The sequence below is a fragment of the Peromyscus californicus genome, unplaced genomic scaffold (genome assembly GCF_007827085.1).
Source record: "Peromyscus californicus insignis strain IS unplaced genomic scaffold, ASM782708v3 Scaffold_8__1_contigs__length_139910024, whole genome shotgun sequence".
NCBI classification, from domain to species: domain Eukaryota; kingdom Metazoa; phylum Chordata; class Mammalia; order Rodentia; family Cricetidae; genus Peromyscus; species Peromyscus californicus.
Genome location: NW_026294606.1, coordinates 18,184,112 through 18,202,861, shown reverse-complemented (window position 1 = coordinate 18,202,861; position 18,750 = coordinate 18,184,112). Strand labels below are relative to the sequence as shown.

Here is an 18,750-nt window from a genome sequence, read left to right as displayed (position 1 = left end):
TTGATAGTATTCCAATGGTTTTAGAAGGAGCAAAAAGGTTTTTTCCACTAGATGTTCTAAAACAATGAATGACTTTAAATGTTTTATTACATATATTTACTGTGTGGGATAGAGGGGTTATTGTAAGCCTTAGTACATGAGTGGAGATCATAGGACAACTCAGGGGAGTTAGTTATCTCTTTCTACCATGTCTGTCCCAGGGATGTAACTCAGGTCACCTTGAAGGTAAGTGCCTTTACTGGCTGAGCCATCTTATCAACCCAAAAATGAATGTCTTTAAGTGACTTTAGTGGACACTGTAACCCAGTGAGTAGCTGATATTCGCAGGTAATACAGAGTGCACAGGTATATCTCTAACTAATGCAAATAATGAGTTTAATGAATTGATCTGAAGACTCAGTGGGTAAGTGGCTTTCAGGGTTTTCAGTAGGAAGATCTTGGAAATCTGTATGGGCAGGTTCAGCTCCTGGGTACATCAGAAGTATCCAATGCATTCTTTTCTATAGAGTAAGTGAGACTGCGTATGAACAAGGCCACTGAGTTAAGTAAGAATTGAGCGTATTGAATCAAGAGAGCAGGACACAAAGACCAAGGGAACTGTGTGAACAAAAGGGGAGACTTTGTGGAATATGCTTGAGAGAGGGCTCCTGTCCAGCCAGGTTTGACAGTCCCAGGACCCTGCTCTCCTTCAGCTGTGGCTGTTTGATGGCTGCTGTCCCCATTTCAGACTCTGTGTGTGCACAGGTGTGGGTGTGCACAGGTGTGGGTGTGCTTGCCTTCTGAGATTTGACAATCTGACCTTCAGAGTGCCAGTCAATCCTCCATGAACAACCCATTTCTAACCCCCACATTTCTGTCCCACTTCCTGGTCCTGAACCTTATTTCTCTAATCCGCCTCCATGCCAAGCTGTCTCTTAGATATTAGCCCTGAATGATTCTTGGGCTTTCAATACAGAAGGCATTAATTCACTGTCTCCAGACCACCAAGGTTTCTGATAAAACAGTCACAGCCCATTGGTTCATTATTTCCCTGTATGCAATATATGCAATATGTCGTTTTTCCTAGCAGCTTTCAATTCAAGCTCTCTCTCTCTCTCTCTCTCTCTCTCTCTCTCTCTCTCTCTCTCTCTCCATATATGTGTGTATATGTATATGCATGTATGTATATATATATATATATATATATATGTGTGTGTGTGTGTGTGTGTGTGTGTGTATCCCTCTATATAGGTATGTATATATGTGTATATATATAATATTGTTTTTAATCTTTGGTTTTTAACACTTTTTGATTATTATCTATCAGACATAATTTCCTTTCTGCTTAACCCCATTGTATTATTCACTTAATTGCTATGCTCTATAAAATTACTTTAATCATTACTTTACCTTTTCCAGGGCTGGCAAGATTGCTCAGTGGGTAACATCACCTGCTGCCAACTGTGAAGACTTGAGTTCAGTCCCCAAGACCCACACAGTGGGAGAGATGCAATGGCCATAAGCTAGCTTCTGACCTACATTTGCACTCTGTAGCAAGCACATGCCCATGCCCACACACACGTGCACATTAAATAAATAAAAAACATAGCTATTTTTTGTTTATATTACCTTTGTCCAACTGTAGAAGTTTTCATCTCCAATTTGCTTCTCACACTTTTCTGAAATTCCAGTGACAGACATGTGAGAGCATTTGATAGTTTCTACCGCCCCAAGGCCCCATATTACTTCTAATGTTGGATCTCTGGCCTCACATGGGATCACTTCTGTTGACCCGTCTTTAACTCTACACTATGTTCTCTGTCATTTCTCTTCTTCTCTTGGACTTTTCCAATAGTTGTTTGTTTGTTTTTCTTCTAATCTCAGGTATGTTTTTCAGCTCTATTGTTTTCATTAAGTCCCTTCTATGCTTTCCGCCTCTCTGCAGAGAATTCATTTCCTTCCATCCTTCGAAAGGATGTTTAACTGTGCCTCATGGACCATGGTGATGGAGGCTGCTGTATAACCTCTGCCCGAGGATTTTAACATCTGGGTCATCTTCGAATGGCACCTATCACTGTGATTTCCCTTGGAAATTGGTCTGTTCTAGGCACAGGCAGTGCAAAGACATTGTCAACATCCTGGAGCATAGATTATCATTATATTATAATGCCCATAGATTATCATTATATAATGATTGTGTGTGTGTGTGTGTGTGTGTGTGTGTGTGTGTGTGTGTGTGTGTGAAATGGGGTTTTGCTTGATTAATTAGGCAACCAACTAAGTTAAGTTCTCACAAAAAGTTCTCCTGTGGGTGGTGATTCTAATGCATTCAACCTTTCAAACCTTTGGTATGCCTCAAGCATATGCCTTGCCAGGATTAACTGCAAGGTGGCTGACTGTTTAGTTCAGTTTCCATAGCCTTTGCTGCTAGGTTGGGCCTTGCACTTAGTGGGTTAGGCCTCTCACTTAGTAGGTTCATAAACAGAATTATGGAATTCTCTTCTTATGCTCTCTCTTCTCCACATTCGCTAGCACATCAGGCCTCTCCTCCCCATCCCCTTTGTCCAGAAACTTGGGTATTACCTTGATTTTATCAGCCTAAACAGCGGACCTCTTCCAAGCTATGCTTGCAGCTCCCCAGGCAAAGCCATAAGAAAATGCAGAAAAGGCAATTGGAAAACGATTGTCTTATATGTCATCTCTCCGAGCTTCAACTTCTTCAGCTTAATTTTCAGGGAACCAAAGAATTTGATTTTTGCATGTTGTCTAGAGTTTAGAGTTCAAATCAGTGCAAAAGAGAGGCCATGGTGGGCTTGCTCATACCCGTTACAGAGTCTAAGCTCATGTGGAAAGTTCATTTCCAAGGATTTTAGCAAGGAAAGGGAAGAAAAAATAGGATGGTGAGCTGGTAAGGAGGCAAGGTAGAGAGAAGGATGTTCCTAGAAAGGGGTGAGTGGGGTCATTTGCTTAAAGGCCAAGAGCAGGGACCCCAAGGAGAGGTGAAATGAGGATGACCTGTTTCCCTCAGAGATGAAGGGATGCTACACTAGAGAGAAATCTGGAAACTAGGTCAAAGCCTGCAGACTGTGAAGGGAAACTGAAACTTGGAGAAGTGACTTGCAAGAAATGCATTTCCCAGGTGTCTGTTTTTCCGCTCCTGGCTTTGCCCTGTGGGTGGCTCCAAGCTCAGAGCTGAGAAGATAACTGCAGCCCAGGCTGCTGAACCTCAAGGAACAGTCCCGAGGAAGCAGACAACATTGTGTTTGTGGGCCAGAGAGGAGAGAGTTAGGATTCCAAAACCCTGCATCCATCCTGACAAGTGCCCGAGTGAATCATACTCCTAATCGGACAGGGAAGACATGGTACTGTAGCTAGAGTTTTCCTGCTGGCCCACAGTCAGGACAAATCTCTGTCACCCTCCAGTCCCACAGCCGCTCAGACCCAACCAAGTAAACACAGAGACTTATATTGCTTACAAACTGTATGGCCATGGCAGGCTTCTTGCTAACTGTTCTTATATCTTAAATTAATCCATTTTTATAAATCTATACCTTGCCACATGGCTCGTGGCTTACCAGCATCTTCACATGCTGCTTGTCATGGCAGCGGCTGGCAGTGTCTCTCTGCCTCAGCCTTCCACTTCCCAGAATTCTCCTCTCTCCTTGTCCTGCCTACTTCCTGCCTGGCCACTGGCCAATCAGTGTTTTATTTATTAACCAATCAGAGCAATTTGACATACAGACCATCCCACAGCATGGTATCCAGGACACAAACACTGGGTGCAGCTTATAGGAAAATAGAGATGGAGGGAAGGGGGTGTTGATGAAGATGGTTCCCACAACTTTTGGGGTACAGAGAAAGAAAGTTGAGTTAACTGACAGCAGACATCCTACCGTGATTCTTCGGTAAGAACAAAGATGGGGGCGGGTCTGGGATCCATGTTTGGCTAAAACCTCCTGGAGTAGAATAGCACCCCATTCCAGGTGCAGAGTTGGCATTCATTCCTCTTGGCCTGAGGCAGGTCATCCTTATACATCCTGTAAACCTCTACTGTTTCCCTAGCCATTTATCAGAAAAACACTGTTGGGAGAAAACTAGTTCTAAACCTGGGTAACACGTGGACTCCATATTCTCTCCACTTCTTGAGTTGAAAATGGCTTTGGGGAAAAAATACGATTATAACATGTGGACCAAAGAAGGAAAAGGAAAAGTTAGCAATGTTCTGGGAATGGTGCCCAGCTCTTTTATGAGTCTGAGTAGTAAAGTCCCAGCGCACCACATGCAAACTTACCGGCATGATGTAGGCTGAAGCCAAGCTCAGGCCAGGCCCCGCATCATCCATTTCTTCCTCTTCCTCTTCTTCTCCTTCTCATTCTTATTATTCACATTATTTGTTCTCTTCTTCGTCCTCTTCCTCCTCTTCTTCCTCTTCTGGGGTGTGGGGGTGGGACACAGAGCCTCCTGGTAGGTGTCTGTTAGTTCTGATGTAAATGTCCATCATCTCTCTTGCTGACTCTTTCTTGCTGTTTGGAACCATCCCTCCTTCCACTTCCTGAAACCTGACTCCCAGCACTCTGGACATGGATGCCTTCAAAATGTTAACTCATAGGAGATCAAGTGATCAAATGTCCTCCCTCTTGACTCTTTGGAGTCCTTGGTTCCTGGTTTCTCCTCCTGTTAGAGAAGAGTCATTTAAAGCTGTAGCATTGGTTCCGTCTCTACTAGCCATGGGGGCTTCTCAACATTTCCCCAAGACAAAGGTAAAAATGACGTGTTCTTTTTCAGTGTGTGGTTTGTGTGTATGTATATATTTTCATTAAAACAGAGCAAATTCTACTTCCTGTGATAATCACTGCTGTTAGATGAGGGGGCATTATGTTTCAGTGAAGAGTCCCCTGGTCTGGGGTCTTACTAAAGAGTCACCCTGGAGTGACATGTAAAAGAGTCTCAGATGAAATTAGAGAATTAAGAGAAGAGAGAAATAGCTTGGGAATGGACTTCCAACTGCAAAACTGCTGAGCTGATGGGTTTAAGATTAATACTTTGTCAAGCAATGACCTCCGGACTTTGGGGGTGGACCCTTTTTTTATTCACATCAATCATCCAGGTGGTCTTAACCTCTTTGGGTGAACCCTGATGTCAGATAAGAGTAGGCCACTCCTCTCATAAATGAGTTATAAGCTCCTCAGTCAGGGTCTCATGAACGTAGTTGGAAATTCTGAAGGAAGGACTAAGCTACAGAGCCCCTGCTCTTTGTGGGTGGGGAAAAAAAAGAGGGGCTGGAGCCACAGCTCAGAGATTGAGAGCAGTTGCTGCTCTTGCAGACAGTCCAGGTTTGATTCCGAGTACCCACATGGCAGCTCACAGTCATCTGTAACCCCAGTTCAAAGTATCCAGTGCCCTTCTCTGGCACCCATGGGCACTGCACACATGTGGTATATGTATGCAAAACCATACACATACAACAACAATAAATGCATCTTTTCAAAAGTGAAGTCATCTCACTCAATTTCCAGATACAGAAACGGAAGAGAAGTTAAGCTACTCAGTAAAGGTTGCGCCGCTGTGACTGCTACAGCCGCAGCTCAGATCCAGGTGCTCATTCCCTGGCTAGCTTCTGTCTGTGCGGATCCTTCAGGAGTCCCTGCTGACCCTGCTGCCTCAGCCATTTCTCTTTTGACTGAAGAGTCATGGGAAGTGCAGGGTGGCAGGAAGGGGAGGGGCTGTTGAAAGGATGTCTGTCAGGATCTCCACAGGAAATGGCTTGAAGAAGACTAATTTAGTGCAATGTTTTCATTCATTCATTTGTTCAGAAAAAAACAAAACAAACAAACAAACCAAAAGCAACAACTTGTCCTCCTCATTTCTGAAAGAGACTCTAGAAACTTCTAAATCCCCCTTCCCTACAACTCTCAGCAATAATTCCAGACCAGCAGACTCTTGAGCTCACCATGGGAGTTCCTGATGTTCCCTGAAGGTGCATGTCCCCCCTCCTCCTCAGGAGGCCAGCAAGTGCAGCTCCCCTCCAGTTGGAAGGGATGTCTTGCAAAATGAAAGTTAAATGATTTTGTGTGATTTGAGACACGGTTCTCTCAAAAAGTTTCTTTTGAAAACAGTCCCCTAGTCAATGCAGTAGGAAAAGTGCTGGCAGACCTTGTGCAAACTAGGAAATGTGGGCTTTATTTAGGTTTTGAACAGCCACGCTCTTTCCTAGATGCACATTCATGAGCCATCCTAAAGAAGGAAAAAGCAGGTCAGCTGAGCGTCTCGGATGTTTTATAAGGTGCACTATCCAATGCTATTATATCAGAATAGGTAGTGAGGTTTTTGTTGTTGTTGTTGTTTGGGTTTGTTTTTTGTTTTTTGTTTTTGTTTGTTTGTTTGTTTGTTTGTTTGTTTGTTTTTGCAAAGCAGCGTTAGAGAAAACAGAATTCAGGCAACCCTGGAAATTCAGTCTGAAGGCATGATAGCATCAAAGTTGAACTAGCCTCTGCCAGTCACGACCTCCAACGGATTCTGGCAGTAGACAGTACCCTCTGAGATCCTCTGAGCACTGGATCGCATGCCTTCCCCAAAGTCCTCCTCTTTAAGTTCAGGAACCATTATATGACACTTAGGAGGTCCCAAAGTCCTCCTCTTTAAGTTCAGGAACCATTATATGACACTTAGGAGGTGACTCCAAGAAACAGTGCAATTCATTATACTGAGCAAAATGATGAGACCCACTCACAAAGAAGGCTACCAACCCCCTACCTTTGCTAAAGGCATCCTTCCTCCAACCCATGGATATATCAGTAGCTGATTTTGTTGTTGCTGTTTTTCACAGATACACAATCATTGTCTATGTGTATGGGGCACAGTGTGGTGTTTTCATATGTGAAAACATTGTGCAATAATTAAAATAGAGGAATGAGCCTGTCTATCACCTCACCCACATATGGTTTCTTTGTGGTAAAAATGTTTGAAATAGGCTTGTTTGCCTGTTCTGTCTATATAATATTGTTAAGTACAATCACCCTACTCCTCAATAGAACACCAGAGTGGATTCTTCTAATCCAGCTGTAACTTGGTGGCTGTATACCATTCCCATCTTCCTTCCATTCTCTCCTCCTCGGCTCTGGTAACCAGCATTCTCCTCACAGCTTCTATGAGATCAGCCTCTTCAGATCTCACACAGCAGGGAGACTATGCAGGGTTCATCTTTCAGTCCTTGGCTCCTTTCCCTCAACAATTTATAGCACCAAGTTATGGGAAGCCCAGAAGGTTCAAAAACAGGATCCCTGTACCCCATCCGCAGCGCAAGCAAGACTGTCACCAGCTAGGTATAGGCCCAGAGAAGTACTTTTAACTGTTGTGTCTAAGCATGAAGCCTCCCCTTAATTCTAGAGTCATTTTGGGATGTTATATTTGTCACTCTGTCATGGCTGTCCTTCCAGTCATTATAGTTTCATCCAGATGGAGCCTAACCCCAATTCCATTTGTACTTCACACTTCCTCTTCTTACTCATTATAGCTTCCACAGTCCATGGTCAATGGCAGGTTGTTTGGGGGGTTTTAGAGTTTTGTTTAGTTTTTGTTGTTATTGTTGTTTGGTTTGCTTTGTTTAGTTTTAAATGAAAATCTCAAGCCTTTCCCCAGACTCCCTGAATCAACATTTGCATTTAAACACACAATCCCTGGGTGATTGGTATCAACAATTAGAAGTACTATGGAGTTGGACTCTTAGCAAAGAAGTTTGCTTAAAACTTCTGATCAAATCTTGATGTTGGAGAGGGGAGGTTCTATCTATAAGGAAGCGATATAAGCGACTTAAAATACATGCTTTATTGGTATATGCATACATATAAGAGAATAACAGACTGTATGGAACCCATTTCTGTACAGAAAGCCATTCCTTCAGTAAGGAGTTAAATAAGATTAGCTTGGCAATCCGTTCTTCTTTTGTTCTTCTTTTGATAATTCAGATGGAGCAGTATACCACACCCTGGTTAAAAAACATATGCAGGGTCAGGGAGATGACTCTGTTAGGGTAGTGCTTGCCATGTACATGAGCACAGGGCACCTGGATTCAGATCCCTAGCATCCATATAAAATGAGGGGCAAGGTGGCATGCGCTTGTAATCCCAGTGCTAGGGAGGCAGAGACAGGAAGATCCCTGGAGCTTTGTGACAAGTCAGACTAGGCCACATTGGTAAATTGCAGATTCAGCAAGAGACCATGTCAACAATAAAGGAGAGGGACCAGGACAACTGACAGCTGTCTCTTGCTTGCATGTGCACATGCATACACACACACACACACACACACACATGCATACACAAATATGTACACCCATACACACACAAAAGACAAGCAAAACATTCATACTTTCTTTACTGGAATTTATAGTGAATCTAGTGAGAAATTCTTATATAGCTAGAAAGTCTATCTCCTCCATCTTGTGTCTTCCAAGGTTTACAGCTAGAACAATGATGTAAATATTCAACAAATGTTCTTAAATAAAAATCACAATAGTAGAATGCGTGAACATGGCTTGACTAATATTTTGCGATTGTTTGAACTGTTTGAACAAAGCCCATCAGAAAGCTGAGAAGAGTGTGGCTAGCTTTTAATTTATTCTGCTGCTTCTTGCACTATCAAAGTCTGAGCAGTTTGTCAGGTTTTGTTTATAGCATGTAACTTTCCTAAAGCAATGCATCCATGTTTCTCATTATGCATGAATAGTATTTGGTTAAATATGGTTTACACTGCTGTCTACCTAACAGGGGGACATGATTTTAGCAGAAAAAAAATCAAGATGTGTGGTTGGAACACATTCTCTCTCTCTCTCTCTCTCTCTCTCTCTCTCTCTCTCTATCTATCTATCTATCTATCTATCTATCTATCTATCTATCTCTCTCCATATTGTTTTTGGCCTTTGTTTCAAGATATTTGTTTCTGAGAGGGGATTTCTAGATGACAATCTTTTGACTGAGTAGCAGCAAGCAGGGCTCCACTCCATTTTATCTTTAATTCCTTACAAGTTAAACAGAAAGATGGAAGATAATTTGGCTCCAATAGTGACTTGAAAATGCCTGCCTAGAAAAAAAAAATTGGCCAGAAAATAAAAAGTTCTGGGAAAATCAGAGTTGGAAGAAAACTTAGGTAAAGTCTAGTTATATTGGAGAAAGCCTGGTGGGGGGTGGGGGAGGAACCTCCCCTTCTAGACAAGGAGAAAGAGACTCAAAGGGAGAGGCGACTTACGAAGGCCAGTTGGGTTTTAATGAATTAATAGAGAAGCACCTCTAGCTTGTATGAAAGGTCCTTTAATGGAAACTCTAAAAGACCCCCTTCCTTTCATGTGTTCCCCTATGTACATGTGAGGTGTTTGTGTGTTTGCATGTGTGTGAGCATACATGTCTGCAGGTGCATGCGCACATGTGTGTGGAGACCAGAGGTTGACATCAGATGCTCTCCTCTGTCACTCTCCACCTTATCTATTGACACAGGGTCTCTCACTTGAATCCAGCGCTGGCCAACTTGGTTTGTCTAGCTAGCCAGCTTGCTCCAGGAATCCCATCTCTGCACCCTGAGCACTGGGATCATAGGTGGGCCCACTGCGCCTGCGTGGGGATCCTTGTGCTAACATGGCAGGTGCTTTACACACATCCAACACATCCATCTCCCCAGCCTCCTTCCTTCCTTCCATTCTTCCTTCCCCTTTCCTCTTTCTCTTCCTTTCTTTCTTTTATTTTAAACTAGGCAAGTGCCTTCCTGCTGGTCTATCTATACCACCAGCCCTGGATTCTCATATTAATTACCCGGGTATACAACAGAACCGAAGGTAGGTGATGACTGTCTGCAGTGCTCCAAACATTTTGTTCTTTCATCTATTCCTTTTCCCATTACTCCGAGGCCTTTTCCCTGGCTGTCACTGGCTGATTTTGCCTCCCAGCTCTGTCAACCACTGACGTGTTCTGAGGTCTCCGTGCATGTGGTGTGCCTGTTTCCCTCTGGAGTTCTGCTCTCTCGCTCTCACGTGTTTGAAAGTCTATTGAGAGCTTGTGTGCTCAGGATTAGTGTCTCTTTAGAGCAAATTGCCCCTTCCATCGCACGTACGTCCACAACTTTCTCTTTAGAGTGAATCGTGCCTTCCATCGCACGTACGTCCCCAACTCTCTGCTCTCTTCAGCAGCCTTTGCCTTCTTCCTGCTCAGCATCCCCTCAGACAGGGTTTGCATGCATAGAGCTTGCATTTTGACTGTTTGCAGCTGGAACTATGCTTGTGGTGAAGTGACTTTGGTAGCCAGCATGTAGTTCAGTCCCTTTTTTAAATATCCAGATCTCTGTCATTCAGTTGGTTTATATTGTGATGAATTTTTAAGGAAAATTTCGAGGTTATTGCGTTTCATTCTGTTTGTCTGCTTTCTGCACGGTCTCACTGCTCTCTTGGCTTCCCCTTCATGTGAGTTATTTGAATGCTTTATATGTATGTCATTGCCGTGTTTCTATTGCATGTTTGACTATGTCTCTCTTTTTTGTAATTTTCCAGCATTTGCTCTAAATAGTAATGAGAACCAAATTTTAATAGTAAACTTAAGATCAACATTTGGCCCTGCTGATGGGATGTGGCTTTCTTGTCACTACATAGAATCCTTTACCCTCCTGCACTACTGCTGTGCTATTCTGTAATGATTGGCTTTCAATGTCATCTTGCCAGAGCCTGGGATCAGCTTGGAAAACAAGCTTACTTGAAAAGTTACCTGGGTCAGGTTGGTGTGTGGGCATGTCTGTGAGGGGTTGTCTTCCTTGTTAATTGATAGGGGAAGGTCCACCCTGAATGTGGGTGGCACCATTTTATGGGCTGGTCCTTGAACTGTATTGAGGAAAGTGAGCTGAGCATGAGCTAAAGCATGTAGGCAGCATGGACGCTTTCCTTTCTCTCGGCTCCTGTGTGATGTGACAGCTGCTTAATGTCTTGCCTTTGTTTGTCTACCATAATGGACCAAAACCTGGAGCTGTGAGCTAGATAAATTCTCCCTCCCCTAACATTACTTTGGGTTGGGGTGTTTGTCAGCAACAGAAAGAAAAGAGGACACTTTCTATGATATTCATATATTTTGAAATTATAATTTGTCTGCAGGTGGCATTTCCAAAGAGGATTATCACATGTGATGGTAACGGGTGTGTGTGCACCTATCCTGAATCAGGGCAGCACCTTCTAGTGGTACATAGGAAAAGGGAAGCAAGAAATACAGGCTGGCAGATGCCTTTCTTTCTCGGTGTTTCTATCACTGTGCCATCCACTGCCAGCAGACTCTGGCTTCTTTGTTCTTCAAAGCATCTGCTTTTTTGGTTAGGAACCTGCTTTGCTGCCTATCTGTCTTTCAGATTCCCATTGTTGGATTAAGTGCCCGTGTGTCTAGCAATTCAAGGCTCTCTTCCTTGAGAAAAGCATGCTAAACACCACCATGCCTACATGGCTGACATTTCTGTGCTTCCCCCTTTATTCCTAACACTCCTGATTTCATTTCACTATCATTTCCTTATGTCTGTTGTGCCTTTTATGAGTAGAGCAGGTTAGTTAAGAATGCCCTCTGCAATGTGCTCTTACCATCAGGTTGTGGAGGTAACCAATAGCATGGCAATAGCCTGTAATGGTTGGGGTGTCTTTGGGTTCCATTTGAGCAATAATTCAAAAATGTGTAACTCATTCCTGGTACTGGGGGTTTTATATCATAGCATATGGTGTCTTTGGGGCATTGTTTCTTCATTTAAATTCTATTTATTTTGCTCATACTTTTTCTCCTCTCCTAACTCCTCTCAGATCCCCCCTCCCTACCCATTCAACTTCATATTCTTTCTATCTTAAAAAAATTCCCAAACCAGCACAAAACAAAACCAAAAAAAAAAAAAACCCCAAAACAAAAGCAAGCATAGAGTCTATTTTATGTTGGACAATTACTCTTGAACATGAGATCTGCCTTGGGGTGAGGTTGATATACCCAGTGTCGTTCCATTGAAGAAAAGTGATTTTCACTTTCCCAGCAGCTATCAATTGCGAATAGCTTCTTGGTTAGAGATGGGACTTTATGCCCTCTCACACTCCCCCATGTTGGGATTTTGTCTGGTTTGAATTCATGCAGATGTTATGCATGCCGTCATAGTCTCTCTGAGTTCATCTGTGCATCAACCATGTTGTATCTAGCCAGCACTGTTTCCTTGGAATCATCCACCACTTCTGACGTTTACAGTCTTTCCACCTCCTCTTCTGCATAGGTCCCCGAGCCTTGAGGGGAAGAGTGTGATACAGACATCTCATTCAGGGCTGAGTGCTCCAAGGTCTCTCCCTCCCTGTCCAGTTGTAGGTCTCTGTGTAAACCCCTATCTACTTCAAGAAGAAGATTCTCTGATGAGGGATGAGCAAGGCACTGATCTATGGGTACAGCAATATGGTGTCATTTTATTGCTGTGTTCATGCAGCAAAATAACTGCAGTAGGTTTTTCCCTAGTACCCCTGGCCTGTCTAGCCTCAGGTTCTTGGCCTCATTAACAGTGTCAGGTGTGGAGTGAGCCCGAAATCCAACAAAAAGTACCTGGTTACTCCCATAACCTTTGTGCCACCATTTGTTAGTGTAACCTGCAGAATTCGTAACTGGGTGAGGCTGAGGATCATTTTTCTCCTCTAGTAGCATGTAGAATTCCTTCTGGCACCAGGAATGCTAGTCAGTAGGGGTGAAACTCCTAGTTGAGCACCAGTTTGATTTCTCCATGTTCAATGACATAAGTATATGATATCTTCATTAATAGGGTCTTACTGGGGGGATACGTAGGAGAGGAAAGAATATGCCCAAAGTATATTCCATGAAAAACATTTTAAGGAAAAATGAAAGAATATCCTTTGACTACCTTCTTCTGTTTCAATCCCCCATATTTTTTTTTTTTTGCTGACCATAGGATTCTGGGCTGAGGGTAAAAGTTTGCTTTTGATACTTAAATATTGCCCTACCACTTCCTGGTGACTCCATTTCTTTTGATGAAAAATTTTTAGTTACTTAGAAACTAACATGCCACTTTGTCTGCTTTTCTTGGTTTCTTATGAAAGAACCAATCAGTTGAACACTCTTTCCCATTGTGAGGGGAGGGAACACCAGGAAGCATGTGAGAAGACCCTGCTAAAGGAAAGCAGCAGACTGGCAGGATAGCTCGGCAGACAAGGGCAAGGTGCCCCCTGACTTCCACATTGGTACGTTGGTACTGAACCCCCCGCCCAACACACCAAATAACTAAATATAACAAACATTTCTATAAAACCAGAAATCATTCACATGTTGCATTGTCTTACCAAAAAAAAAAAAAAGAGATGATCCAATTCATCTAAAATGTTCATGAGACTGTGAAGGAGAGATAGCTTCCTCCAGAAAACCCTTGTTATATTATGTGGGCAGAGACAACCATGGGGAGTTCTAGAAACCTCTAGTGACTTCTTCCTGTGTGTGTATACAGAGGTTTAGCTTCCCGATAGAGATAGAGGACCCCAGATTCATCATTTCCCTTCTGCCTCACTGAGCCTAAAAACAGTAGTGTATGTGTGTGTGTGTGTGTGTGTAAACATATGTTTATGTGCACATGTATGTGTGTATCCATATATTATGTAAACATGTATGTGTGTGTATATATGAATGTTTATGCATGTGAGTGTATTGTGTAGATATGTGGTATACAGTGGTTTACAGGTACTCTAGCTTCATGGTTGCTAAACATATAGTCTGTATGCATGGAGAGTACACATTGTGAACAGCATTTTTAATTCATATGTACTGTTATATTATCTAGTGAATTTTAAATTAACAAGGATCTTCTCCAGGGTTTCCTAAATTAAAAGATTCACATGACGCTTTAACTTATTTGGTTTCCAAAATGCACATTTAATTTTACTTTTTCCTGTCTATTTCTTCCCTTCTTACCATTCTTAAATAAGAAAACTGTGCTTTTCTTCTAAATGGAAAAGGTCCTGGTCCCCTTCTAAAAGGAAGCTCATCATCATATCCCCCCCTTTGAGATCTGGAGTTTAACTCCTCCACTTTATCAGGCCGGAACAGCTCCTTGAGGTCTTTATTCCATCCTGTAACATTTCCCATGCTATAGGTATACCCTCTAGAATAAATTTAATATGTCGTTTAAACCCACGCTAGTGAAGTACTCACGAGCTGTGAGTATTTGCTCACACTGTGTGTGTAGGGGGAGATGGGGAGGCGGTGGCACCCTGAGAGGGACGGGGAAGAACAGCTACATGTCTAGGGGTAGGGGGGTAGGAGGGTAGCTCTGGATTCTCAGATGGTAAATGTCAATATTTCCCAAAATTCAAATTTAACATTCAGAACAAATCTAACTTCTGTCACATCTTTATGGAGCGGTGACAAGTTCCTTATTTAGTCATTTCTAATTTTCAGCCCTCAGACAGCCGCTTTTGCTTCTCTGTCACCTGCCCCTGGCAACACTCAGTCTTGAGGCTTCAGCTCTGGCAGACAAGGGCCTCTCACGATCAACTGTATCTGGTGAAGTCGTGCCACAAAGAGTTCTTGGCTGTGTGGCCCGGTAACTAGCTCTCTCTTCTGTTGCCACATGCACAGATGACGACATGGGTTGGGGGGGGGGGGCTCTCAGAAACCATCCGTGACACAGCTAGTGCGAGCCAAAGGCTTTCTTGGAAGAGGTTGCCCATGGAGCACTGAAAATCCTCGGCTCTGAACTGCACCCAACTGCGTGCAGAGCGCACAAGAAGTGGAGTTGGCTCCCAGCACCTAACACCTCTGTCAGGCAAGCTCTTCCCACAGAGGTTAGGGCAGGATGCGCGGCTTTGTATGAGCACCAGATTGTTGTAGAAGGAAAGCAAATGTGCCAGTTAGGTTTTGGTTTTCATGTTCTAAAAGTGTAACATGGTGGGCTCGGAGTAGTTGTGTCTGGAAAGGAAAAGACAGATGTCCACAGTGGAACCCACCCATACCCCTGTGGATTTCCCACTCTGTGGTATTTGTCCTGCCAATTCTACATTTTCTTAGCAGATAATATGGAGGAGGTATTACAAGTTGGAATTAACTAGACTCAGTCTTGGGCCTCCAAGACTCGAACTAGCTATTCAGGGGCTACAGTTTGTCTTTGAACCCACTTCCTCATTCATAGAACAGGAGAAAACCAGATGGGAAAGGTGGGGTACACCTGCAATCATAGCCCTCAGAAGACAGCAGGGGGATGGGATCTGAAGTTTGAGGCCAATCTGGGTTATATAGTGAGGCATCGTCTCAAAGAATTAAAATCAAACAAAACAGGAGAAAACCCAAGTTTGAGATCATTACGACGATAATGAGAAAGCCCTGAAGGGTGATTATGGCCATTAGAAGTGAGTATTTCCTCTTGAGTGTGTTGCTGTGTTCACACACACAAATGTGCAAGTAGAAGTCAGAAGGCAACATCAGGTGTCTCCTCGATTGTTCTCTACCCTAGCCTTTGAGACCAGGGTCTCTTGCTGAGCCTATATCTTGCCAATCTGAGCTAGACTGACCAGCCACCAAGTCCCAGAGATCCTTCTGTCTCTGTCTCCTTGGCATTGGGATTATGGACGCATGCTGCCATGTCAGGCTTGTGTGTATGCATGCATGGGTGAGTGTGTGCACGTGTGTGTGTGTGTGTGTGTGTGTGTGTGTGTGTGTGTGTGTGTGTATGCACTGCAATATAAAGTCAGGGCCTTAGGCTGTCACAGCCCTGTATTGACTGAGCCATCTTCTCAGTCCTTTCCACTTTACTTTATGAGATATAGTCTCTCACTGGAGCTGGAGTCCCCCTCCCCCCATTCCTCTAGGCTGGCTAGCCAACAAGCCTCAGAGATTCCCCTGTCTCCACTCGCCTAGCACTGACTTCAGGCGCACATCACCATCCCCAGCTTTTTACACGGGTGCTTTGTGGGGGACTGAACTCAGGGTCTCATGCTTACACGCCAAGCACTTTACCAACTAAACCATCTCCCTAGCCCATGAGTTCGCACTTAGAGTAACCCTGAGCTCCAGTGAAACTGCTCAGCAGTAAAGGTAAGTTCGCCAAATCTGACCACCTGGATTCCGTCTCTGGACCCACATGGTGGAAGAAAAAAAGCAAGTCCCAAAAGTTGTCCTCTGCCCTACACACATGCTCTTGTGTGTGTCCCCCCACGCTCATAAAATAAACAAACAAGTACATAAAAATATAATTAAACTAGTTTTAAAACTTTTGAAAGCCATATGCTCTAAATACTTCATGATAATAACTGTTAGTAATAAGAAGCATTTTTAATGGTAAACATTTATTAAATGCTTACAATGCACCGAGTAAACCCTTTCCATACTTCTTCTGGTGTGTGGTTATCACAGCAGAAGAAGTCTCAAACATAATGACTGTGACTAAGCCAAGACTAAAAGCTTTAAAGACTGTTTTTAAAGGAATCTCTCCTGTTTTGAGGGGAAATCTGTGGTTCTTGATGACTGACTCACTCACTCATGTTTCATTTCACTCACTTCATATTCAAATTCATGCACTGAAATCTTTAAATAAAGATCCCATGCTCTCTGAAAGCTGAACACAAACATTTCCAGGTCACTGGTATCTCTGTCCTGAGTGTTTGAATATATTTTGATCAGTACTCTCAAGAGATGGCTTTGTCACCCAGGGGGTATTTGGCAATGTCCAGAGGCAATTTCAGTTGTTACAGTGGCTGGGGCTACTGGCATCCATAGATTATAGGGTTGAGGTGCCACTTGGTGTCCTACTGTGTCCGGGACATCTTGGATTTGAACATGATGAGAGAATACTGGTGATGAGCTCAGGAGACTGGGACTGAGAGGAACCAAAACCACATAAATAGGTTCACACATGCTGAGTCATGCTCCAGGACGTCATGTGTTGTATGTGCTCCATCCAATCATCAGAAGATGAATGCTCTTATTCCTCCATGATCCCAGTTCTTCATTTTGTATTTGAAGAGTTATGTTTTGTTAAGGTCAAGGACAGAACTTGTTTTGTTGTTATTTTGCTTTTAAGTAAATATATATATATATATATATATATATATATATGCAATTTTGATTAGCAAATCTTGAAAAACAAATAACGAAATCTTATTCTTTATCCAGCCCCTACAGATTAAATGAGAATCTCTGAGGTCAAGGTCTAAATACCTTGAGAAGTTCATCCTGAAAACCTATGTCACCACTCAGTGTGGTTAAACGCTTGCATGCAAATGTACAGAACATAATTTTATGGCCATGAAAAGTAAAATCCTAAGGAGCAAACAAGAAGTGACTACAGAAAAGACTTGCATCCTAAGAACTCTTAATCCATCTGTGAGTTGACTTCTGTTTCGTTGCCTTGTTTGGTCCAGGCTCACCAATCCAGAACCCAGAAGTAGCCACTGATGCAGAAAGAATAGCTGTGGTAGTGTCCATAGTTTAAACACAAAGAGAAGAAAAATACAAAAACTCTTTCAGGTACATGTTATGATGTATTACATAAGAATAATTAAACTAACAAAAATAAAAAGAATAGAAATCCAGCTCATTAAATTAGTCAGAATTCTGTTTCCATAACAAAATACCTGAGGCAACTAATTTATAAAGAGAAAAGGATTAGTTGAATTCATAGTTTTGGAGGCTCAAAGGCATGGTGCATTTATGGGCTCAGTTCCAGTACCTTGTCTGATGGCAACACACTGTGATGGGAGCATGTGTCAGAGCAAAACAGTCACATCTCAAATTAAAAGTGGGAGAGGGAGATGAATGGTGGAGGGTAAAGAAGAGAGGGAGGAGAAGATGAGATCCCACCATCCAGTCACCTTCCAGGACAACCCCAATGACCCTCCCATAAGACAGGGCATTCTGAAGTATTCTCCACCTCCCAACAGCACCACCCGGAGAGTAAACTTTCAACACGTGGGTCTTTGAGGGACAATCACAGTCCACACTATAGCAACATTTATTCCTTGAAGGCCATCACCCCCCTGCCTTCCCACAGGCCATTTTTCTGGAGCAGCCTCTTGGCACGGATCTGGCCAGACCAAAGGAGGATGAAATGCTGTTGTCCACAACTCAGTACTTCACTTGATCCAGAAACTTCTTCATGTTCCATATTTTGTGTCTGAGACATTCTCTAATCTGCTTTTCATTTTATTTTTCCCAATCATTCATGTTTTAAAGAGATCCTTGCTGTTCAAGACAATAGTTTACTCTTCACAAGCTGACAGCAGGGCCCCATTGCTGCAGACAAAACCCACACAGCTCATTGAACATGGAGAGGTCAAGCTGATGCCTACATAGAACCTTCATTCCTGTGTTCTAGAGTCTATGACATGGAAAAGTATCAGAAAGGCTCCCAAAAGAGAAAAGTAAGCGCCAATCCAGCCACAAAACCTTTGATCTACAATCTGTCTTGTCTGCAAAATATGCTGGTGCCATGGTGGTCCAAACCTTGTGGGAGTGACCAGGCAATGTCTAATTTGATTTAAGGCCCCCTCCGTGAGATGGAATCTGTACATGACACAGCGTGGGTGACCAAGAACCCCAGTCTAGAGAGCCCAGAGACCTAAGGTAAACCCAAGTACGACTGCTCTGAAAAAAAAGTAACAATAAAATGACTCCCAATGCTGTTCTGCTGTGTTCCTAGATTGGTGCCTTACTCAGCCAGCGCCAGGGAGTCTTCCACCTGCAGCAGATGGGAACAGACACAGAGGCCCACACAGCTCTAAACAAGATGTCTCCATCACACCCA

General features: G+C 43.1%; 1 long non-coding RNA gene across 1 annotated transcript in view; it reads left to right on the top strand.

The window, feature by feature from the left end:
• LOC128104307 (uncharacterized) overlaps positions 1 to 18,750 on the top strand; it is a 50,767-nt gene that overhangs the window by 16,664 nt on the left and 15,353 nt on the right. The window lies entirely within an intron of this gene.